Source organism: Siphateles boraxobius, unplaced genomic scaffold, assembly GCF_051911475.1.
Source record: "Siphateles boraxobius isolate OS27281-9 unplaced genomic scaffold, OSU_SipBor_1 7, whole genome shotgun sequence".
Classification (NCBI taxonomy): domain Eukaryota; kingdom Metazoa; phylum Chordata; class Actinopteri; order Cypriniformes; family Leuciscidae; genus Siphateles; species Siphateles boraxobius.
The window spans coordinates 20,453,682-20,479,436 of NW_027509197.1; the positions used below are offsets into that span (position 1 = coordinate 20,453,682).

The 25,755-nt window shown below is 36.7% G+C and overlaps 1 long non-coding RNA gene across 2 annotated transcripts; it reads right to left on the reverse strand.

Moving 5' to 3' along the window:
- Positions 1-733: 733 nt before the first annotated feature.
- Positions 734-4,201, reverse strand: LOC143723705 (uncharacterized). 2 transcript variants are annotated; one of them, XR_013197168.1, is made up of 4 exons: positions 3,961-4,201; positions 3,757-3,837; positions 3,290-3,607; positions 734-2,703 (listed from the first exon to the last, which is right to left on the reverse strand). It is a non-coding gene; the product is annotated as an uncharacterized LOC143723705 (long non-coding RNA). The 2 variants fall into 2 exon arrangements; XR_013197167.1 differs by having other exon boundaries at positions 3,957-4,183.
- Positions 4,202-25,755: the final 21,554 nt, after the last annotated feature.

The following is a 25,755-nucleotide window of genomic DNA, read 5'->3' on the forward strand; positions in this document are numbered from 1 at the left end:
AGTATCAATTGGCCCCAGCAACCATAAAACCCTATATTATTATTTTTTAGTAATTGCACAGCTAAACAACTTGGTGGTTTGGGGGAAACTCTTTTATGCACCTTACAGTACATTTAATTTGAATATATAATTTTACAATGCATATTATTTCTATAAAATGCTGAGCCACAATTCCTAAAAAAAAAAAAAAAAAAAATACCAGAGACTATACTAAACCTATTGACATAACAGTTTATGACTTTATTTAGAGGCAAGTATGAGTTTATGGATGTTGTTTTTGAAAGGATTCTACATTGGCCAAAATCCCCCTTTAGAACAGGCGTTCAATTCAGCGGACCCTGCGCATGTGATCTGGCCCCTGCCACACAATACTGTCCCTTAGGGTAAATAGCTGTCATTCAGTCATGTTCAAAATGACAGACAACACAGCCATGCACTGGGGTGAAAAGTCGTGACTCTCTCAACCCTGTCCCAGCAAGACACTATGTTAGTCACATGACCTCAGAAGGTTCATTTAAGTTTAAGTGGCTTGCATCATATTAATCATTCAAACAGGATGTATTTAGATGATTTTCAAGTCTGTAATAGTGGATCTACTGAAGGGATGTATTGTACTCGAAAAAAATACATTCTTTGTTACATGAAATAGTGTAATGAATTTGATTTTATGTCTATTTTTATTTTTATTTTTTATTTGCTTGCTTGCGCAATGAATTCAGTCTTATCAATAAAGCAAGTCATTTGAGTCTTTTATTTCTGAAATTACAGGCTTCTCAGTGCCCTGTTATATATAACCTTTTACAATTTTTACTATTAATTAAATTGCATGTCATTCCTCCCAGGTATTCTTGATTTGCAGTGTGACAAGAAGAGAGGACAGTTTCATGAGCTCAGAGAGCATATTTTGGCAGCGAGCATCTTTTAGCACCCTGCCCAGATGGCGCACGACGATCGGATGTGGGGGAGCCACCAACAAATATATTTCCACATTTAAACTACGGAAGAGGAAAGGAGTGTCGATCAAAGAGCCAGATCTCCGAGACAGGTACCAATTACTCTCCGGATCAGATATTTACCATGAGGCCTTTGTGTGCCTTTCATATTGCAGACAGTTTAAGGAAAGGCTGTCTTTGATCAGACTGATAAGCCATGGTGTATGCCAAGACACGCATGTACATTCTAACACGCTACGGCACACACACACACACACACACACACACACACACACACACACACACACACACACACACACACACACACACACACACACACACACACACACACACACACACACACACACACACACACTAACGCATGCTAAAATGCACTCAGCGCCACATGTGCAGTCAATTAGCAGCCGAGTGTTTATGGGGGATCCAGATGAGTTTCAAACAGGGCACGCTGCTCGGCAGACTTTGATGGCTTACAGCTTTAACCTGCTCTCATCACACTGTTAGAGTAGGAATGGATGGAAATGTTGTTGAAACGTTTGCTTTGGTTTAAGGGTCTTTAGAGATGGCGTGGGTTGAGCAGGCTAGAATCGCCGCCACATGCCAACTCTTGAGCTCATGCATTTTCAACATGGAGCTTGATGTGGAATATTGCTGTAAAAAAGTTACTTTTTGTTTACCATTTTCCTTTGAATCACTGTTCTTAAAAACCTACCTGTCTAGCTTGTTCTAGCTAGTATTGTTCTAGCTAGGTGTTATGTCTTTGCATGATTTTTGAGTTATTTATTATTTATGGACAGCAGTTTGGTCCATTTTAATGGATTTGAAAGTGCTTTATAAATAAAAGTTGAGTTGAGTAGTAGAACAAGCTTAGTAGAGCCATAAATTCACTTGCTCTAGTGATTGATTCCATATCCACTGAAGCCTCTGATACTGTTTTTCAGCAGAGCTCAATACATTGTACGCAATCTCCATTTTGCCTCTAAACCCCGCTTCCCAACCATGTAGTTGATGACTGCTCCTACAGGATACAGGGATTACAATCCAGCACGGTGGGAGTCAGATTGAAGCACAATACCATAATCCTGACAGGCATTCAAAGTTTACCAGGGTTTCTCAATTTGCACCACACTTAATCTAGAACCTTTTATCAGATTAAGTCAGATTTTTTTGTTAAAATGATGGCTGACATAGCATCAAAGTGGCCCTTTTCTTGTCCCAGGTTAAGGTTTTGCACATCTGTCCTATATGGTGCCATGTTGTTGTTGCCGTTTTTCTCATGAGGGATTAAAAGCCGATTTGAGAGCTCATTTCTTGGAGTGGAAATGCTAATCTGATGGAGGATGATGCTGGGTTATGGGGTCATGGAGTGCACAGGTGGGTCGGATGTGCTGTCTTGCAACATCAGAGTCGAGGAAAACTACAACCAGTATGTGTTTTCTATGTATAATTGTTCAATGATGACAGAAAAGTAAATCATGAACAGCCAAGACTGTCAGCATATTTCAACTAACTTCACCTCGACAGAAGAATAGAACAGCACATTAATATATGCACATATTTTATGTATTGTGTGTGTTTGATGGCCAGGAGATCTCATTTGGTGGCTTCTCCACTGATCCCGACTGCTCTTGTTGGTTATCAGAGACGGGTTCGCGTTCTTTAGATCAGTCCATCCAAAATGGACTTTGAAGTTTGTGCCCCGTAAGGAGACATTGGTCTCAGGGCGGCTGAGCTCTGGGATGTGTCGGACCTGAATGGAATAAGTCAGCACGACTAAGAATAAGGCCTTTTAAATTGAGTTTGAGAAATTGTTTGAGAAATTTAAAATGGTTTGATAAAACTATAATACAAAATGTAAGAAAAGGGAAAATTAAAGGTATATTCTGTACTCAATACAAGTTAAACAAAATCAACAGCATTTGTGGCATAAGGTTGATTACCACAAACTTTCATTTTGACTCATATTTGCTTTTATTGAAAATAAAAAAGCAAAAATTGCAGTTATGTTGAGTCATTTACAATAGAAGTGAACATGGCAGATTTTGGGGGTTTACAATTAGAAATGTTAAGCTTACTTATTTAAAGCACTTCACATTAAGGCATTATAAGGTGGTTTATAATATAAATCTAAAAGAAAATTACATTAACATGCATAATGTCACCACTCTATTTCAAGTGAGCGTTTTAACTTTTTATAAGAAATCAAGTTTTTCCTTCTTTTTCTTTTTTAAAGAAAAGAGAGTTGAACCAAATGATTTTTGTGATAATCAAAATTATATTTGAACTTAACTAGTATTGAACCTGGAATATTCCTTTTAAAATCTCCTTAAACATACCCCTTTCTGACATGTTTATCTCCATGACGTGATGACTGAAATTGAGAAGACTTTAGCTGGCCATCATGCAGGGTGCACCCAGCAGTCCCAGAGAGTAAAGTTGGAGGACGAGTAAGCCTATCGGCCCGGTATGTGCTCCGAGGGGCAGTCGTGGCACAGCGCCATGGGTTCAAACACGCAGGGTAAATATTTGCTTCTCTTTAGTAGGCCTGCTTCACGGAGGTCATTCGTCTGGGATTCCCTTGGCATCTATCACTCTTTGTTGTTACAGTTGGCATTTTTGGCACAGGAAAGGTGGAGGAGCTAGAAAACAGTCACCTGGAGAACAGAAAGAGGGACTTAGGAGCAGAGCGGAAGCGTCGGAGCTGGCATTCACACAACTGTTCCATTTGAAATTCAAGCTCCTCATGTGCAGCCCATAAAAATGCAGGAAATGGAGAAGAATGCATTTTGTCACTATAGGTCACCTCTCTCTTGTTTGTCGAAGCCTTTTATGTGGAAACACGTCAGGAGGGTTTCAAACTGACTCACTCGTTCTCATCTTGCAACTATAAAACAAACATAATCCATCTCTTATCAAATCGATTTCACCCGTATCACTACAGTGAATTCATCATTTATTCTTTCCAGTCACAAAGGAAAGTCATGAAAGGAAACGCCATCCCACCCACTTCTGGACGTCCTCCTGCGATCATCTGATGGTGTGCCATATCAGCCTGTAGATGGTGCTGTGTTCCACCGATCTCCTTTTCATCCCTCTATCATCTGTCTACAATGAGTCCATTGTTTTCATATCCTGTCTTACCTCCTTTGCCCAAGATCCCCCACCGCTCACTTCTTTGACTGCTCTCTCTCACTTTCTCCCCCCTTCTCGCTCTCCCGCTCTGTTTGACTATATTACTAGATTTGTCCCCCCTCGCAATCTAAGCTACATTTTGTCAGTCTTTTTTAAACCCACCCAGCCAGGGCAGACCCTGATTATGCCATCCGCATGCTATCGTGGGCATTTGAGGAGGAGGAAGATGGCGTAAAACTCAAGTGCAGAGGAGGTGGGAAGGAAGGAGGGAAAAGGCACATATACACAAACACACAATTCCCAAAGAACTCTTGGGGATTGGCGAGGGCCAAGAAATCTCTCTTCCCTGGAACACCTAATCCTTGGGTCGGGGCCAAGGACCACAATCTCTGCGCACAACTGACACCGGCCACCAGAGACACTTTAGGGTTTTTTAGGCGTGTCCTGTTCTCTCTCAGCTCACCACAGCCAGAGCATGAAGCATGGGAGAAAGACTCAGCAGCCCAAAGAAAATAAATGATGTGGGGAAATACAATTCTGAAACTTTTCATAGGTGCTCACTGCTCACAGACATTTTCAATGAGAAAATCACAGTGTACGTTTTTGTGCCACAGTGTGTGTGTGTGTGTGTGTGTGTGTGTGTGTGTGTGTGTGTGTGTGTGTGTGTGTGTGTGTTTGAAAGGGAAAAAACTTGACAGAGAATGTGAAACGACAGTATGGAACAAGCCTTTAGGGAACTCTAGTGCTAATTTAGGGAACTTGATTTGTTTTGTGTAATTTATAGGCTTCTCGTTTTCCGATGAATCCTTAAGTTATATGTGAAAACGGGAACTGATTGATTTGTGAAATACAAATGACGGCGCGATTTACATTAAACACGCGAGGTTCCTGAGTCGATTGCATATTTAAATATTTAAACGTATAGTCTCGTGTTTGGTTTTCATGATACAGCGTTTCCGCCGCAGTGAAAACTTATCTCCTACAAATCATGGCTGTAACTGAAATAGTAAATGAACAGCATTGAGCTAAAAATACAATCACACATCACTCCTGCATGCTTCTTGCTGGCTTTCATGCTTTCAACTCACATCTGCTCAAATAACAAATATAGTGAGTGACATGTTGCAGGTACCTTGCTGTCTGAGGATTTACACTCTAATGATGCAAGTTTGCGGCACTGGTTGGCATGCGGCATGTAAATCTTCGACAGCTGTTGCATCCTGAATTGCGTTGTGTGTTTATATAAGGGTAAATGCCACACTTCTCCTGGTTTTAAAAATGTAAACGTCGGACATGGCCATTTAGAAGCAGGAAAAGCAGGAAATGTTAGGTGTGTACTTTTGACCTCACTTTGGCCATTATTTTGTAGGCAATGTTTTTAAGTGTGATGTGTGTAATTGTTTCTTGTTTGATGTTAAAATACTTTCTCCTACCAAATTCTAATGTGCAACCTGGTACAGCAACACTGACTTAACCAATGTTGTGAGTTCTGGGGCAGGACTATCTGTTTATCCATCCAAAGGCAGATGAGCGGAGCTATTTTTGAATACTGACTTAATTCTTTTCTTAATTCTTTGATAAAAAATGTCTTTGAGTTCACTTCTTAGTACATTATGCCAGCTAAAAAAAAGAAAAAAAAATGCTGGCTTTTATTGACATATTTTTAATGCAAAAAAAAGAAAGAAAAATAAATAAATTAATAAATAATACAGTTTTTAAACTTTTTTTTAGATGTTTATAAAAGTATCCACTGTATATTAGGTTAATATGAAAATGCACTTTTAGACTTGTTAAACTGTATTATGTTTGATACCTGTGTTTGATGCATAGATGCACAGAAATCTCACACTTCAGCTTTCAATTTTTTTATATATTTTTTTTACTTTGTGAGAACTTTTATGAACATCAGAATTCTGATTGTTCAATGCCACAATAACCAAAGATAATCGCTTGAAAACATAAAATATGTAAAAAAAAAAAAAAAAAACTCTCCAACTTTGTGTTGAATTCAGTAGATACGCTTTAAGTTTAAGAACAAAATTTAACAAATAGGCTGATGGGGAAATTTTCAATACTAAAAGAAGCATTTGAACTAAGTATTAGCCACATAAACAATACGACTGAAAATATAAATGAATGTTATAATGACCAAATTGAAAATCATAAATTGCAGATGGATGTTTCTTTTAAGCACTTTCAAATGTACTGTAACTGTTTGTCAGTCATTATAATTTTTTTCGCTTATAATGATCAACTAAACGCTGGATTTTCAAAAATATGTGAAGTATGTGAAGTTCACGGCATTTACTGTTTAAAATATCTCCAACAGTTTTACACACCGGTCTGTTATTGTAAGAACATCTTCATTTTCACGCTCTTAAACATGATGCAGAACAAAACGAACTGTGATTGGTTGCTTTGCATGTCAGTCAGATGGCATCTGGGCAGACCTTGGCCAATGAAAGCTGCGATGTAGTCCAGACCTTCTGCGGTCAGTCTGAAAGTCTGGCTATGCGAGACTATGTTGACCTCTGCTGACCCTGGTTGTTGGTTTGAGATGCCGTGTGTCATTTTACACTCAAGAATGCACATTTGAAGTTGCTCCTGTAGTTCACACTGTAAACCTGTTCAACAACACATCGCAACATATTAATCAAGATCTGACAAACAGCCAGCACAAAGTTCATCTACATGGTAAACTTCAAAATGAATAAAACTGTATGAAAAAAACAGTGCTTGTGGCTATTGGCAATCAAATAGATGGGCAATTAGCTTTGACATGTTTTCCCCACGATTTGATTGATATTTACATTATCATATTCTAAGTGTCTGTTCATGCATACTTATTTACGTTACAAAATGAGAGGGCATTATTGTGTTCAGCTTAAAAATCATTTGCATAGATTACAATGTCACTAAGCAAATTATGTGCAGTCAGATGAACACATGCCTCGTTCTGACAGTGTCGGCGTTGTCAGAAAGCATATAAAAAATCTGTGATAGATCAGTAAAGAACAGTTGATTTTGGAATTGACATGGTTTCATTGGATTCTATCTGTCTATCTGTCTGTCCGTCCGTCCGTCTGTAAAAGTAACAGAATTAACATTTACAATTTGATAATACAATCCTTGTGATTTAGTGTTTTTTTTTTTTAGAAAAAGTCTTTGATAATAAAACGTTCAATAAAAATAAAATGCTGAACTTCAATCATTCTTAATTTTTTTTTTACATTTATGAGGAACACAAATGGCACCCGTTTTGTGGATACGTTGAGTGATATAGCGATAGAGTTTGTTGGAATAATATCCCATTAATGACCTTCTCATTCAAGGCCACAGGAAAAGTTCATTTTAGTTCATGATGCACAAGAGCCATTTCCTCAAACAGATGCTGGGGTCACGAGGGGCCGAGTTGAAGACCATGAATGTTTTGATAGAGGAAAATGCTTAAGGAGACTGAACCACTACTGTCGCTTCTTTTTCGGTTAAATAAATCACTTTAATTGTGAGGGTAGATTTAGGTAAGGTTTGGGGTAATTTGTTGAGGAATTTTAAATCTTTTGTTTTCACGTAGTATAATTCCTTTCCACTCAAAACATGCAAACCCACTAGACTGGCAAAACCTGTGATTCACCAGCTATCACTTGCCAGCAGACACTTAACTCTCACACACATACAAATAAATGCTCACACATACAGGGAGAAACACACAGTCACATGCACGGAGCTGTGGGATGGCATGTCAGGTGCCGTTAGATCAGGACGCTCCCAGCAGGCCTGTCGTCTGGGTAAGGTAATCTGCCACGGACCTGATTGCTCACTTCAGCTGCTCAGTGCTGACCAAACGCTTCCTATTACAGCAACAAATACCTCCACCCCTGGGGAGACACAGTCATCTGGGACATAATTCACTCCCATCATTCTCTCAGGTCTATTTCATTGCCTCTTACGATATTTAATTTCCTTTAAATTCATAATTAATTCCTTTAAATTAATATTTAAATTCCAAGTTTTAAGTACACGTGAACTAATTCTGGAGTCTGTTTGAAGAAAATGAAAATCAAGAAATGCTTTTATTGGGCAAGGACTCTTTAATTAGTCAGAAATTACAGTAAAGAATTTTACATTGTTAAGAAAGATTTTCTATTTCAAATACATATTATTTCCATTGTTGAATTTTCTAGTCAAAGAATCTGTAAAAAAAACTGTATCATGGCTTCCACAAAAATGTTAAGCAGGATGACTTACCAGGTCCTTAACTCAATCCGCTTGCAATCACATCATTCTTTATAGGGCACAGCTGACTGGTTCCTGCTGTATCAGTAGCCAATGAGCTCGCTGCTCAACCTTTAAATAATGGGTCAGCATTTGCTGTAGCAGTTTGCAACGCGGTTTCAGAGACCATCCACCTTCCCCAGCTCCACCTGTTTAGATCTGCTAAGGGTAATTCACGTATGTTATTTTGTACAGCAGCAAGTCTTACTTGCTCATGTCTTTTATGTATTGCTAATAGCAGGTCCCGTACTTTCTCTACAGCAGCAGCATAGATGATCTATTCCGCCAAGACAAAACATGAAGATTGTTATATCCATTACCAAGCCAACACTCCAAGAGTTGTCATGACAGAAATAAGAAATGTTTCTTGAGCAGCAAATCAGCATTAATGGCGGCTGAAAATTTAGCTAAATAAAAAATAAATAAATAAAGTTTTTTTAAAATGTAATGTTTCACAATATTACTGTTTTTACTGTATTTTTGGTCACATAAGTGCAGCCTTAATGAACATAAGAGACTTCTTTCAAAAACATTAAATAAATCTTACCAACCTTGAACATTTGAATGGTAGTGTGTGTATATACTGTAAATGATATATAGAATAAATAAATAACAAGAAGTATAAGAAATACAAGAAGCAGAAGTTGACAAAAACTTTAATCTATTAATGGCCATAAAAATCACATATTGAGTGTCAATCCTGTTAAATGTGATTCATATATTCTTAACACTCCTCAGAGCAATGCTGATTCAGCAGGGGTTTGTGTGCATTTGATGCATCTATCTGTGGTCCAAGTCTCTCTGTGCATGGTCCACCTTCTCTAATAAAAACAACATCAATGGAAATGTCATGCTTTATTCCCCTTTCTGTTAAGATATCATCTCTCCTTTATGAAATTTCAAATAAGTTATTAAAAATTGATAAACCTCCTTAGCGCATAAGATTATCTGCCCTGTTAACAAGAGCAGCAAGATTAGTCAATACATTTACATGCTTGAATATGTTTTGCCTGAGACCTGGATGTGACCCTAGACACCTCTATGTGATGAGAATTTGACACAGTCCACACTATTTCATCAAAACTTGCCATTTGCATGAGAGCGAGGTGCCGTTTTTCATGCGGTAATTATAGAGGACAGATGCCATAGTGTGTGTGCTAAAAGAGGGATAATTCTGAATTTTAAACAGAGGCCAGTGTATGCTTCAGGCTGCATTTGAATTTATGCAGATTGCTGTCATAGCGATATTACTCATATTTGAATGTGTTTTTCAAGGGGCCTATTCACGTCATGTGTGTACATGTCTTATTAGGTAGCAGTGCAACCTGAAAGGTTAGAGCGTAGCATTATAAATGAATTACACAAGGCTACTGGGCTTATATCTTTTAACACGGTGTGAAGGCATCAAGTAGAATCTAGTGAGTCAGTGACCCATAAGAACTCTGATATTATGGGGGAGGTTAGATTTATGGTAATGCTTTACAGATCCATTAGCATTGGGGGAGATATCACTACTAATGACAGGAAGAACTAAAATATATCTGTGGGCTTAAAACTTGTAACACTGCATTTTGTACTCGACCCTGCTATAATACTTCAAGCACAATTCCCACCCACATGTTCCTTGGCAGTCTACAATTTAGCTGTTTTAGCGTGTTTTAAGTGAAACAAATGTGATTGGCTGTTTGATTTAGCCTTTTGGTTAATTTTACCTGTTTAGATTTATTTGTTTTCTGTGAATAAACCTATCATAAAAGTACAATTTAACCAAAGAAATAATTACTGACCTAAGTAGGATGAGCACCAAAAATGTAATTTGAAAATGGCTATAAAAAAAATGTTCCTGCACTTTTGATGTAAACAAGTTTGCCTCAGACAGACAACTTATATCTGGTGCCATTTATCTGTGCATGAGTTCCCACTGGCATAAATTATCATATATTATGAAACATCAAAAAACCTGCCAATTGCCTCTAATCGCTACTTCCAAGCTGACAGCACTAATAAAAACAAAGCAACGGGTCAAACTTTAGCTAATTTTTTAAGGACCTTGAACATTATGCTGGACAAGGACGTCTGGTGTAATCCAGAGGGGAGGGGGGGCATGCAAATGAGATGACTTTTAGGGGATTTTAAGGCAACTTTTCTGACTATACAAACAGAAATCAGGGGAGAACATTTGTTTCTCGTTCCCATGAGGCCGATGTCTCTCTTTCCCTAATCAGACAGGTTTCGACAAACGCAGTTCCTTTGTTGATAATGTCGGGTAATTAACGCAAATTACTGCTATAGTCTTACAGGACTCGCCCCTGGTGCGATTGTAATCATTCTTAATAGTGAAATGAAGGCATGTGCTTGTTCATGTGTTTTTCATCAGTGCATGATGAGCTACCTTTAAGGCCCAAGATTGCATGCAGTAATTTGGCATAATAAGGCTGTAACTTCGTGGTAAAGGTTTGCGAGAGCAGTGACTTTTCTTTGAGGGAACCACAGCCTCAACAGAGGGCAGTTGTGGTTGTGTAATCAAGCGCTTAGAACAATGACAATCATATTTTTCAACCATAGTCTACAATGACCTGACATTACATTTCATTGAGATTTGTTGGATTTCCCTTATAGCGCCCACTACTTTGTTGTACTTTATTTATTTACTGTTAGACAAGTAGCTATGCTATTACAAATACATATTGTAATATTAGGGCCACCATGATTTTTTTTCTTTTGCACTTCTGTCTGTAGATGAGATAATACACGACCAGTATATGGTTCTGTTTATTATATAGTATAAATATATTTTTGCATTTTGTTTCAACTACTATAACAAACTCAATCAAAAACAAGCTACATTTTATCAAAGATCTTTTTCAGAAGTTTCTTTCATTATCTACTTTTATAAAAATAAAAATAAAACAATCTGAGGGGCCTCAGCTGAACATGATAATTCAGATTGTATTAACTGAAGTTTTTCACCTTTGTCTCCTACAGTTTTGTTCGTTTACATGAGACTTAACTTTTGTTTCCCTCTTTGACTTTGTGCGTTTTGCACAACATTCTTGACCAGATGTTTAAAAATAATTTAACCTCTGATTAGAGTCACCTCTTCCCTTTTAATTTCCTCATGAAACTAAGAGAGAGGGAACTAAGGTTGAGCCAAGAGTGGCCTGTCGCAATCCAGACGGCCGAACCATGTACCTGGCAAAGTCTGAGCGCAGAGATCTGGGTAGTGAATCATGCTGATAATGCAGTTGGGTTTTCGTGGAGGCTGAACCTTAACTGGAATGCTGTCTTTGAGTTTCTCAATACAGAAACACACAAGTAGCAGTTTCACCTCTATCTGTTTCTCCTTTTACCTCATTTGAGGACAGCGGTGAAGAAAGTACAAGGATTGCAAAAGAAAAACTAGAGGGAGGGTTAGGGAGGGTTTGTTAAGAAACTTTCTCAGAAAGACATGATACCTGTGGTTAAGAGTGTAAGGGTTTAAATGTAAAATGGGAATATGAAGGGAAATCAACAACAGAATTTCTTTGTTTGTTGATTAACAAGCAGATTTATCACTCAGTAGAATTTAAAGATGCTGGTGTTGTGCTTTGAAATGTATAGTTAACGGACCAAGCATACAGTAAGTGGAGTAAGACTAAGAGGCTATTTGAGCATTGAAGACAGACACGGAACCAAAAACATTTTAGGAGAACATATGTAAATGCACATGTTTGTTTAGGCCAGGGGTTTTCAAACTGGGGTCCAGGGGGTGCTGGAGAAATGTGAAAATTATTTTAGTTAAAACATATTTAGAATGTTTAATGCAAAAAGTTATTACTGCTTAATGTTTATTGAGAAATGTGCTTAAAAAATTGTTAATTTTTTTTATAAATCTAACATTTAATTGTTCTAAAAAAAATCTAAAATAAATTGTCAGCTTAATAGAAACTAACTATTTACCAGATAATATTTGCAGAATATATTTGTTTTGGATTTAGTCAAGTAACAATATAATAGGCAATTATTTGCATTTGCAAAAAAATTTCTCTTAACGTATACACTTGATTTTCTCACACATATAAATGAGTCTTTCTACATAAAACATATCTGGCTTTATATTCCAGGAAGATCATGGCAATCAAAAACCTGAAAATCTTCACATATACATAAACTCCTCCTAAACGGAACCATGAAAGCATGCAAAATGTGGCACATAACAGCCGTTGCAATCAATCAAGATGCATGAAGTGACTAAGTGAAAATAGGCCTTAACTGGTCTTAGGAGTCGAATTAGATAATTTCATGATGGAAGGAAAGAGAAGTGCTGCTGTAACATGTTTGATTAATTTGAATTATTTGCATGGACCATCTGCAGTAATCTCACAGATCTGTAACTTATCCCAACATGTGACTCCACATTCTAGCTCTGCCACACTCCAGCTGGTGAACTTCTTTTGACTGGTTTAGATGAAAATATGGGCCACCGTGCTATAAGTCAGCTATGCTGTTTTATCTTAGCATGGGGAAGAAGATGTGTGTAATCAAATTTTAAATGGAATTTTGCATGTACATTTTCAAGTGTGAAAAGTCCGGCTCTTTGACACATGGCGTCTTTGAGGCGCTAGCTGACTTTTCCCTCTTTTCTCAGAAATACTTGCGTTGGGAAGTTTGAGTGACAGGAAGGCGAGAGGTGATCACTCAGGCAGGAAGTAAGGAGTGAAATGACTCACTGGTTGATTGGCGCTTCAAAACACAAACGGCAGACTTTCAAGCATCCTCTAAAGATTCAATAATTTAAACAATTATTTATTCTTGTTTTTAAAGTTCTACATTTTTGCAAAGAGAGATTATGCAGTTTACATTAGAAGGGTCAGCCTCACTGCTGTATGTCGATGCTTAGTTTGTACAAATCTTTATTTTAGCCTCAATCAGAGTATGATTATTTCCATAAGAGAATAGATTTGTGGATGGGTATTGCTCAACATGAGCAGGTGGAGGTCTAGCCAGAGGCATGCTGCCATGCTGACCCCCAGTAGGGATTAACATTGCACCTGCTTTACAGGAAATGGAGGGGGAGGATTTAAAATGGGAATGGGGGGAGAAGAGGCGAGCACCTGTGGACGTGGGTGACTCCGGAAGCAAAGGGAAACCCTTAGGATTAGAATCCATCTGCTCCTGGTTAAACGCAGCTCTTGCTGGAACTGCTACTAACTTCACCTTTGACTTCCAGCTTTGTTGAGAGGAGTTACGAGGAACTTTGTTGTGATACGTTCTCACCACAGTTTTGATATTTACATGCTCATTTCAGATTACGAAATAGATAATTAGCTATTGAAATGGGTTGTCCATTTGAAATGTTGACTATTATAATAATAATAGTAATAATAATAATAATAATAATAATAATATAATAATAATACTGTAGAGGAATGGCCAAAAGGGATGTCTGGATGGGATATTTGTTTTTAATTACCCTAAAGTTTGATTTAACTGTCAAAATATGAGGAAAATATTATTATTATTTATTTTAAAGAAGATAGCCTAGTCCATAATTTGAACACTGGGGTTTAAATACACAAGGGGTACTTGGCAAACAAGACACACCTGGGAACAATCAAAGAACTAATCAACAAGATAAACTACAAAGTACTACAAAACATGGTGCAGAACAGGAAATAACAAATTCCACACAAGACCAGGGGAACACAGAAGAAGCCGGAGCAACTTTTCTCTATTTACGGATATTTTATGAATGTACGAATGATGTATGTTTGCAAATTCCCACGAAAACCATCCCATTAGGTCTAAAATATAAAAACTTATAATAGGCTACTATAACCATAGTGATTGAGGGTAAGACAAAAAAAACATATGTTTTAGAAAAAGCATTGATGATGTATTGTCTATTCAAATGTTGTTAATTTTGAAAAAAAAGTGAAATAGTATACCTTTTAATATTTTAAATTTGTGGAAGGAACAAAACACTAAATTAATTTTTTTATCTGACAAAATTATTTGGCAAAAAAAGAGGCAAACTACAATTACAGGTTTTATTAAACTCCATAGAAAAAGAGAAGGTAGTGGAGGACTACAAAACCTAACCGAGAAACTGAACAAAGGAACCAAATGAACATAATTATACTTCAAAACAACACAAGACAAGGGAACACAGGCCGGGATCATGACAAACGCATCACAACAAAGTTATTTATAACTCCTCTCAACAAAGCTGGAAGTCAAAGGCAAAGCTAGTAGCAGTTCCAGCGAGAGCTGAGTTTAACCATATATATATATATATATATATATATATATTTTTTTTTTTATATATAGTAATAATATTAAATAAATATAATAATAATGTGTCACGTTTGTACCTGTTTGATTCTTTTTGTTTTCATTCTTAGTCACGTCTTTTGTTTTCCCGCCACTCATCCGTAGCGATGCCTACCGTCATTAGTTCATCTTCATCAGCTGTGTCTTGTTAATCACCTTGTCACCTGGTTATGTTCATCAGTGTCTGTATTTAGTTTGTTCAGTTCAGTCAGTCTTTGTCTGTAGTTGAAGGCAAATGCTTGTGTGTGAGTTGTTCCAGCCTGTCTGCCTGTGCCTGTGCCTGTGCCTGTACCTGTACCTGTACCTGTACCTGTACCTGTACCTGTACCTGTTGGATTATTCTTGTAGTAAACGTTTTGCATTTGAGCCTTTTTGTTCTCATCGACTTCTTCAACCCGCACCAAACCGTGACATGATGATGATGATGATAATTATAATAAAAAGGTATACATTTCTATAGCTGCTTAAAAAAGCTCAAGTTAACTTTACAATCAACATCCATTCAATTAACAAACAAATTATAAAATAATAATAATAACAATAGTCATAATAATTACAAGATGCATTAAAAATAATATAAACAATGAAATAATAATAATTAGCTTGTGTTTGTTTCAGAACTTATGTCCATAAGATCTATTCATATCAGCTAGATATAAAATTCGTTACTGTGATGCACCCTTGCCATCACATCATATTTCCAAATTCAAACAACAAGGACATCTCTGGACTGAAATTTTGCTCATAAAATGATGGATCGAAGTCGTCAACAAGAGGATGTTGTTCTCTATCCATACTTGGAACGTTGCCTTTTCCTAACTATCCCAAGTTGGACAGCTTAACGATGCTGTTACTCTTCAGTTGGATCTGAGTCTCGTGGCCCAGCACGGCATTGTGGGTGTTGTCCCATTCTGCAAAAATCATCCAATTCACCCTTTTATACATTCCACAAAAATCTCTAAACAGCACACAATTATAGATTTGGAAACTCCATTTTGTAGCTGGATGCTTTGCAAAGCTCTTACAGAACAAGTCTGGGTTCCGTCCAGTTTGGATATCTTGGGTCTCAGATGTCTCCTGCACATGTATCTCTCTTGTTTAATCAACTGATAAAGGTAAAATGCAATACATTTTTGGCTGTGACCTGTCGGCCTTCGCAGATACGGTCTGGGTGTGCGCCATTTCCATCGCTCAGTGGGTTGTCTCTCTTTAGCCAAAGCAGTTGTAAAACCAAAGGAGTGTGCTATCAAATGAGCCTGACAGGGGCCTGATAAAAACAACTTTTGCCAGGGAGAAAAACAGAGCCTTGGCTAAGCTCACATAACTAATGTAGGCCTTGCATCTTACTCTCCAGGATTTCAGACTTCTCGCTGCTACCCTTGGCAGAAGCATCACTCGCATTCACATAGGCAAAGGACCTCCGAAAGAGCACCAGAAATCTCTGCCAAAATGCTCACAGCTCAGTTTAAGGAAAACAATCCAAAACTGCACTGAAACTCATTCCTTCCCACTGGGCTGTTAGTCAGGACCTGAAGTTATGTCAACTTTTGGGAGATTTTTGTGGAAGAATTCCTTTTTTGCCACTAACGTCTATGGCCAACATTTGCTCTATCTTTATGTATTTTCAGAGGACTTTAATTTGAAGCCTGCAGCCTCCTTCCAGTCCGGACCGTGACTCATTAAGTTAAATACTGAAATATGTGTTTGCTATATTGCCGCACCTACTGTTAGTCTAACAAACAAAAGTGTTTGTTGGTCATCTGAGAAAATATAATTGAATCGGTTCAAAATGTAAGGAAATTGGTGTACAATTCAAAGGCATTCGAAGGTTGACGGTGCTAAACGAGAACTGTTCTTGGTAATGAGTAAAAGAAGATGTTTGTTTTTTAGAACAATTGAACAGATTCACCCGCTCCGTCTGTGTGTTTGACGCCCGGCATGGAATATGTAGCCTCTCTTTCTTTTTAACCATTTCGTCAGTTGCAGCGTTGGCTTTCAAGATTCGCAAGTATTCCCTCCAGAATTCATGAATCATTTAATCCCGGTATCGGCGCCTCTCCTGTACGAACATCTTGCTTTAGGTACTTTTATTCCTTGTAATAAAACTTTAATGTGGTATCCTCTATATATTCAAGTTCAGGCATCAATATTTCCTTCTTTAAATACTTAATGCGCAGCCTGCTTCATATCTTTCAAATTTTAAACACGAAGAGCGCAAAAGTCGGAGACTCAGATGTCTAACTCACTGAAATACTTTCATGCTAAAGATCAGATATTGAGTATAACCATATGTATAATTACATATCTGCTGCAGAAATAGCCATTTCACCTGCAGGCTGAGGATTCACATTGGCGGGATCTGCTGGTTCAGGAGGTATTTGGCAGCATGTTTGTGGATGTGGCCCGTGGCATTTGACACGATGTTCTTATACTGTAGGTTTGCTCTGAAGATAGTCCATCATTCAAATGCACAAAGGGCCCTGCAGGGACTCACCCTTAGCAAGCTCTCAATCCATTTATGTATGTGAGAACGGTCTTAACTGTGGGTTTGTAGAATTTTTTTTTTTTTTTTACTGTGACAGTGTAGATTTCTTTTTACTTTAAATCTGAATTTACATATAATGTGAGTGGGCTAGAACCTGACAGATAGGTATAGAGAGGCAATGATTTTACCACAGATAAGTGACGCTCATTGACATGACATGAAGCAGAGCACATAAAACACCTCTTGGCCATGGTAAAATCACTGTAAATGTGACTTAATCTAATCACTAATAAATTAGTAGATTTATTAATAAGAAGAATTACCATAATCTTTCTGAAACATAACTGCAGTACAGTTCAAGTTCATGGTCTGTAAGATTTCTTATTGTTTTTGAAATAATTATCTTATGCTCAACAAGGCTACATTTATTTAATCAGTAAAATAAATACAGTAAAAAACAGTATTTTGTGGAATATTATTACAATTTAAAATCACTCTTTTCTATTTTAGTGCCCTGTGATGGCAAAGCTGAATTTTCAGCATCATTACTCCAGTCTTCAGTGCCACATGATCCTTCAGATATGAATCAATCATATAAATCAATCATTCTAATATACTGATTTGCGGAAACCATGATACATTTTTTTAGGATTCTTAGAATGTAGACATTTATTCAAAATAGAAATGTATTGCAGCATTTTAAATGTCTTTACTTTCCTTATTTGATCAGTTTAATGGGTCCTAATACCTAATGCATTACCTAATGTTAAAAAATGAAACTCGTTTTAAGCATAAATGTCTCTAGATTTTGGTTATAGTTTCCATTTCCAAACCACATAGAACTTACTTTGAAATTCTATTGACGTGTCTGCTTTCTATTTTACAATGACTTTGTCTTATCCAATCAGATTTAACAAATAGCAGTTTGATTTTAATTACTCATAGCAGTAAACAGTGACTCTTCTGTGTCAGGATGTAATCATGCCTAATCATGAATCACAAATAAAATAATTAACAGAACTACAGAGAGCTCATGGGCAGAGTATTACCATTCATTAACAAATTACACCTTGAGTTCGCATCACGTATATTCATGCCTTGCTTGTAATTGCATAGGACACACCACCATTTGCCCCATGTTTGGCTGGGCGGGTAAAAGTTACAGAGCGTGTAATCTGCTGCTCAACAACAAATTACATAACCACTTATCCACTCCAGTGTCCCTCCAACACAGACAGGTAGAGCCTGCAGCTGACGGCCGCCTCCTGCGTCTCAGACTGCCGATGCTGGGAAGCTCTTTTCTTGCCTCATTGAAGAAAGACATTGTGGATGACATGTTTCACCTGGCACGCGTCAGAGTCTGGCAGACAGCCGTGCCCAGTACACCTGAGGCCAGCGCTCCTGGATCACTCTCTCTCTCTCTGTCTCTCGCTCTCTCTGGCTCACTGTATATTTGATCTAATGTGACATCTTGAGGGAATACCCAGCATGCGCTTATGTCTGCTTTATTACCGGCTGAGTGCCTCAGGTTTACCTCTGTGACTGTGTGTGTGTGTGTGTGTGTGTGTGTGTGTGTGTGTGTGTGTTTTGCGCAATATTTTTTATCTATATCTAAGTAGCAAAACTGACAGTGTTCACAGATACTCTGTTTATTTTGTACATATTAGATATTGCATTTTTTATGCATTGTAATTATTTTTATTTTAAATAGTATAAATATTTACTTTTATTTAGTCACGTAATAATATTTCATAAATATTACTTTATATTTATATATATATATATATTTATTTTTATTTTTTATTTGATTATTTAGACTTTCATGTATATTCAATAAGGTAGACCAGGGATAGGTGGATGTTCAGTGCTATGGAAATAAAAATTATATTGACTTGACAAATTTGACAAAATGCTTTTTTTTTGTCTAATCATAATTTATTGTATTGATTTATTGTATATTAATTAATAAGTTTCTACACCAAAAGAACGTAAACACTGACCAATTCTTGGACCAATTCTTTTTTTTTTTGCTCACTGCGACTTTTTTTTCTGTGAACAGCACAAACCACACAATCTTTTAAATTCTGATTTGGGCCACTCTCTGATTCATCTAGATCAACATTCGTCACAATTCTGCACTGGTGGGAGTCACTCCAAAGATTTTACATATCGGTAGTTATTTGGTCACTCTGAATACAGAAGACGGCAGAGAAGATGTTATAAGTATTACAGTGACAGCTCTATATAAGTAGAACTTGAGGAAAACTCTGTTAGAAGTATTACAGTGACATTCTCTTTAAGCAAAACTTGAGAAAACTCTGCTCTCTTTCTTGGCCCACTTCTTGTGGTTCTTTACCTTCAGAACCTCTCAAAAGAAATGTGGCAAATGGCTAATAACTCAGATCTTCAGACTGGCAACAAATTAGAGAATCTGCGATGAAGGTAGTTTAAAGCAAAGCCAAGACAAATGTTAGACAACATGTTACATTTGAAGTGTTCAATAAGAAAATGATGAAAAGATAGCAAGATTTTTTTCCCCCAGAATATCTGACAGCCAAATAGCTGTCCACTTACAAAATGCTGTAAATAGTATACAAGCACAAAATAATCAAAAACATATATTCACATTTTTTGATAATGATTATTCGTAACACAAACAATAATTTAACAAAAATACAATATATATAAATAAGAATACTACTATATATAATATACAAGTTTGGGGATAGTAATAATTTGTTATCTTAAATAAATTAGTTTTATTGCACAACAATGCATTCAATTAAGTGAAAGTAAAAACATTTATGTTACAAAAAAATTATAATAAATGCGGTTCTTTTGAACTTTATATTTATCAAAATCCTGAAATAAAAAAACTGGTTCAAACATAGATAATAAGAAATGTTTTGTGTGATCCAAATCAGCATATTAGAATATTAATATATTAAATAAAAAAACAGTTATTTTAAAATGTAATAATAATAAAATTAATAATATTTCACAATATTATTGTTTTTATTGTATTTTGATCAAATAAATGCAGCCTTGGTGACCATAAGAGACTTACCGACCCCAGACGTTGACTTGTAGTGTATATAAGCACAGAAAGAATCATTAATAAAAGCTACGTATTAACCGCATGAGCTGGACTTGGACTGAAGCTGTACTGGTGTAGACTCCTCTATAGCAATCCGAATACCATTCTTTAAATAAAGGCCATGTCTTTCTCAATCACAGTTTTTGCTTCTTTTTACTCCGCAAATGGTTTCATTAAATGTGTGCTCTTCAATAACCATGTGTATTTTACATTGCTATTATTATTTGGTACACAATACCTTCCCAGTTTGTTTTATTTCAAAGAGAATGTAGTGGCACAGATTTAAAGGAGCATCATCTTCCTGCAGAGAGAAGTCAATATGTTTCAGCGCAGGTCTGCATAACCTCATTTGTAGCTTCTTGTCCTGTTACTTCATGAATAATTCAAGTACGCCGAAAGCAAGTGTGCTGTGCGTGTCTCCGTGTGCGTGTGTGTGTTGTGTGCATGGAGGAAACGCTCTGTCTGAGGAGCCTTTGCCCCAACTTAGAGACCTCCAACTGTGCTGCCGAGCATCTCGGTATCGCTGCAGATGAAAGTCTAGAGGCCTGAGTGTGTGTGTGTGATCTGACATTGAAGATATGCTCTTGCCTTGAGCAAAGTTCTTCCCCTCTTCTCGAATGCATCCAAATCCTCACGAGAACGTCATATTCAAATAATGAATACAAACACAATTGCGCTTGGCAGATCGCATAAACAAAGTCAGAAAACAATCAATAATTGATCTCGCAATTATATCTTGACTTATGACAATAGGAATAATCTAGTTGAATGGAGAACGAGGGTGGCGGTTGGAGTCAAAGCCAAACGTGTTTAAAGGTGTTAGATGTTAGGTAGAGAGGTCAAATACTGCAACTTTTTTTTTGACCTGAACACTTTCCTTGGGCTTTTGACCTTTTAAGATGAACCAGAGAACTTGTTCAGCTCATTAGGGAGCTCAAATCTAACAAAAAAAAAAATCTGCCTGGTGAATCAATAGTAGCAAAAACGAGTGGCCCGGCACACACAAAAAACAGATTCTCGTTATTGTGCAAAACACAGACCTTGGGCGCCAAAGTATGTGGAGCAGGCCAAATAATTCCTAAACATAGACTGAAACAACCCATTTTGACAAACAAGAGCCAAGGGATAAAATAACGTTTGGAGCTGCATTCCGCTGGACGTGTCAAGATTCTCCTTGTTATTTAATATTTAAGGAAGAGTGCAGCACCTTTCTGTAATATGGAGCAGATGGTGGCAAATCGAGTCCTGCTATTGCCATCTGTGAACTGCAGGTGTCTGCCAATTGTGTTGGAAAATGGGATTCAGTCCAGAAACTACCTGACCAAAGACAAATACCTAGCAGGGAGAACTTTGTCAATTCACTGCATGTCTATCCTCAAATATTCGTTCTTTCCCCTCTACCGATATATCTCCAACCCCTAGCTTTGTATTTTACTATCTTCATTTAACATCTCTCTCCTGTAAAGTCACTCCCCCCTTTTCCCACTATTCTAAAGGAGATGGGGTCGCCTCAGAGTCCAGAGAGGGCAGCACAAGTGTGGCATTGTGGGCTAAAGGAGAGACGACCATTGTTCCTGCCCGCTGCCTGCCACAGCTGTGCACGAATAAGAGCAGGGACAAACCACAGCATATATCAATGTGGAGGCTGTGAGGGATGGTCCACGGGTGTCCACACTCAAAGAAGCCTAGTGTCTTTCAACTAAAAAAATGCCAAAGGGCGCACAAATCACTCAAGGTGATGCTTTTATTGCTTTCAATCCATAGGAGGTGACAAGAGAGCTATTAAAAGGAAAATGACTCCTGAGGAATAGAAAATGCATGTGTAATATATATATTATCTATCTCTGTATTGATGTGTATATATATATATATATATATATATATATATATACATATATTTATGTGTGTGTGTGTGTGTGTGCATGTAATTTGTACATTTTTAGCCTGGATCCTGGAAGAAGGATCTAGTATTTGTGCTGAATTTCACATGATTCAACATGAAAATAAGAAGAAACAGCTCACACTCAACAGGCCACTGCATCTAGGCTAGTCAATGAACTGGAAGGATATTGGACATGGTATCTGCAGGATATTGGCAGCGGGCAGGGCTCCCCGTGATCGCGGCTGCAACGAAAGGCGCAGGGGCAAGTTAGGCACAGCATGTTCACCCCAAGCATGCCCTTTAAGAACTGTGAGTGCATTTATCGCTGCAGGAGCGCCCTAAGTCCACACTAAGCTTCTCTTCCATAACTTACAGAGATATCCCTCACTCCTCTCTCTTTCTCATGTTTTTCTTGTGCTCCTGTTAGTAGCTACCGCTTTGGACAAATATTGTGGTTGTGGAGTCAGAACAAATTTCTGTCTTACAAAGTGAACAAGATAGGGACAGAAAGAGGTTAGGAACTGCTCTTGGACAGGAGAGGAATGCTGGGAGGTGCTTGCACATTAAAAGCAAAGAAATACTTATTTGCCTCCAAGTCATTTCAAAATTTTGTGGCCATTAATATATAAATATATACACTAACGTTCAGATGTCTCTTATTCTCTCCAAGGTTGCATTTATTTAATAGAAAATTCAGTAAAAACAGAAATATTGTGAAATATTTGTCAAAATTTCAGTTACACTTTATTTTAAGGTATCTGTGTTAATGTGTAATTGGGTCAATGACGTGACGGGCCATTTTTTTGTCCAAAGGCCTTAATAATAATAAAAAACAAAGATATGACATCCAAAGTATGTAGGGTAGTACAACTCGTACAATCTCTTTTATTGAATCCAAAAGGTTTTAATTATATTTTATTACATATAAAGGTATTTTAAAGATTTTGAAGTGTCAAAAGGTCATTCGGTTTAACCGTCCGAAGGCCAATACAGCCATTTCATTTGTGATTAAAATATCTTAAAACTTTATAAATTTATATAGTTTTTATTCTGGCATGATTTTATAACATTATATATCAACATAGTGCCAAATGGTATTAAAAATTATGTGTAGAAGTCATTGCTTTGTTATGAGAAAGAATGTCCGGAAAAATGAATTTTATTTTATGTCATTCGGAATAACCAATATAAAGGCACCATTTTGGATAAAGTCATGTGGTCAATATCATGTGACAGGATGTGATATCATTCAGACATCTGCAAAGGACCCCATGGTCATGAAGCAAAGTAAGTAACTCACTCTTAACTATTTGAAAAATTCATGTTTTCACTTGCTCATACGCATGTCCCGAAATAGCAGGTCATTTGGTACCACCGCTATAAAACATGGAAAATTTAGTAATTTTTAAAAACTTATACTAAAATGTTTGATTCTCTTTTTGCTAGCTAGCCAGTCAGCTAACTAGATAGCTAGCTAGATATCAGGCTGTAGCATTGTTTGTAAATATTGTCATTCGGTTTTAACAAAAGTGTCATTCGGTAATACCAAAAATTTGGTCATACCGAATGACCTACTGGTTGTACCGAATGAAAGCAATGTATGTAGGTCATATTTGTACATATCTGGAATAAATAAATACACTTTTTTTATAGGAAATGTGCAGAGTATATCATTACATCATTTTGACCGAATTTTACTTTTGCAGATGCCTTTATCAAATAAGGAAAAAGCAGCTCGCTATTGGGAAAGGATCAAAGCTGATCCTGTTAAAAAGGAAGAGATAGTTGCCAAAAAAAGAGAAAAGTAGAATTTGTTTTTATTGTTTATATTATTTCATTATTATTATTACTATTATCGTAATACTATATATAGTAGTAATTGCATCATGAAACTGTTACAATGCATACAATTGGCTCTATTTTGCATTTAGTAACTAAAGAAAACTGAGTGATTAACAGGAACACCTGCCAATATTATATGATTATTATTATTATTATTATTATTATTATTAGTAGTAGTAGTAGTAGTAGTGGTATAGTTTTCTTTTTGTTTTTAGTTACCAGTTACAGTTTAGTGGCAAAAAAGAACAAGAGTCAATTGATGAACTTGGCCTAAAGGATCAAGAAAAAAGTAGTCTTGTATGGATGAGGGCAAAATTGAGGCAGAGAGAGTAGTTGAGGACCATAAACAATATAATGAACCTGAACCCAGAGTCTTTAAATGTGACACCCAACATCCCAGTGGATGAGGTGCCACAGGAACCACATTTGACATCAGAGCCAGACAAAATCTACTTTAAAGAAGACATGCATACAACCATTAGTGAGCCAGAACCTCTAAATTCATGGTCCTCAAGATTATGCTCTGGATGACTTTGATGAATACATAGCATCTAACAATCTAATCTAATCTAAATGTTTAAGAATTTAAACATTTGTTCCAAGAACATATAACTGCTTCAGTGTTTTAATTACTTTATCACATTAACAATATGAGTTGTATGTAAATATGTTGGTTCCAATAACAATGAAATCAAGCGTGTTGTCACTTCTGGCAGGTCAGGTTAGTTAAGCTCACCTCAGTGACTCTCAGCTGATCCACGTCTCTATAATAGGAATACAACTCCTATCACTGTACATATATAAGCTCCATCAGTATTATCAGCATCTAGCCTTTCATGTTCTCAGGAGCTGATTACCCTCCTCCCTCCCCAGCTCCACCTCTCGTCAGTCAGGATCTGGCATTCTGATTCCCCTTGAATCAGAATAAATTCTCAAATTATGTTGTGCATTAAAATATTGAATTAATGATATCTGCATTAATGTTGGTTCTGTTCTGTTTACCCTAAGGGGGGTTATTCCTGCTCTCTTGAACTTATCCATGCTAGACTTGCCCAGAACAGAACCATACCGCCAATTGAAACTGTATGCTAATTGTCAATTGTATTTGATGATAGTGGTCCTGATAGAAATGTTTTCATGTTTGATGTAATTTCTTACATTAATATGACTGTATATTAAAAATAAAATGTGCTTTTGTAACTATTTTTGTCTGTGTTTTGTCTTAAATATTCAAAATGTCAAGGGCAGCAGACATATTCATTCGGTATAACCACCCTTGGTCATTTGGTAAAACCGAAATATAGTAAATATTTAAATAGAATAATATTGTTTTTAATAACTAAAGGAATTTCAATAATACAAATATAAAGGAGATTAGGCTTTTTTTCTACATTTCCCCTTTTCTCATTTTCCTGTGCAATGTTTTACTTGAATATGTAGGAGGGTTTAGAGTAGTCCAATAAAACGATTAAATTTATGAGATCTGTGGTAATGTTATTTTATGTTTCTTCTGTAGTACACACTATATACTATCTCAACATCAATGTCAAATCAGTTTTTTTCATGAGTAATTATCTGCAAATTAATAATTGTAGAAATATTCATGGTTAAACCGAATGTTTTTTTTTGGTGACAAATTTTGTTCATCGTGTAAAAAAAATGACATAAGCAGTGTTAATTGATTTTACAAACCACATAATCTCATAGTTGACACTTAGTAAAACTAAAAAATGGTTTCAAAATTAATAATATCTCCATAATTTTTTTTTACACTTTT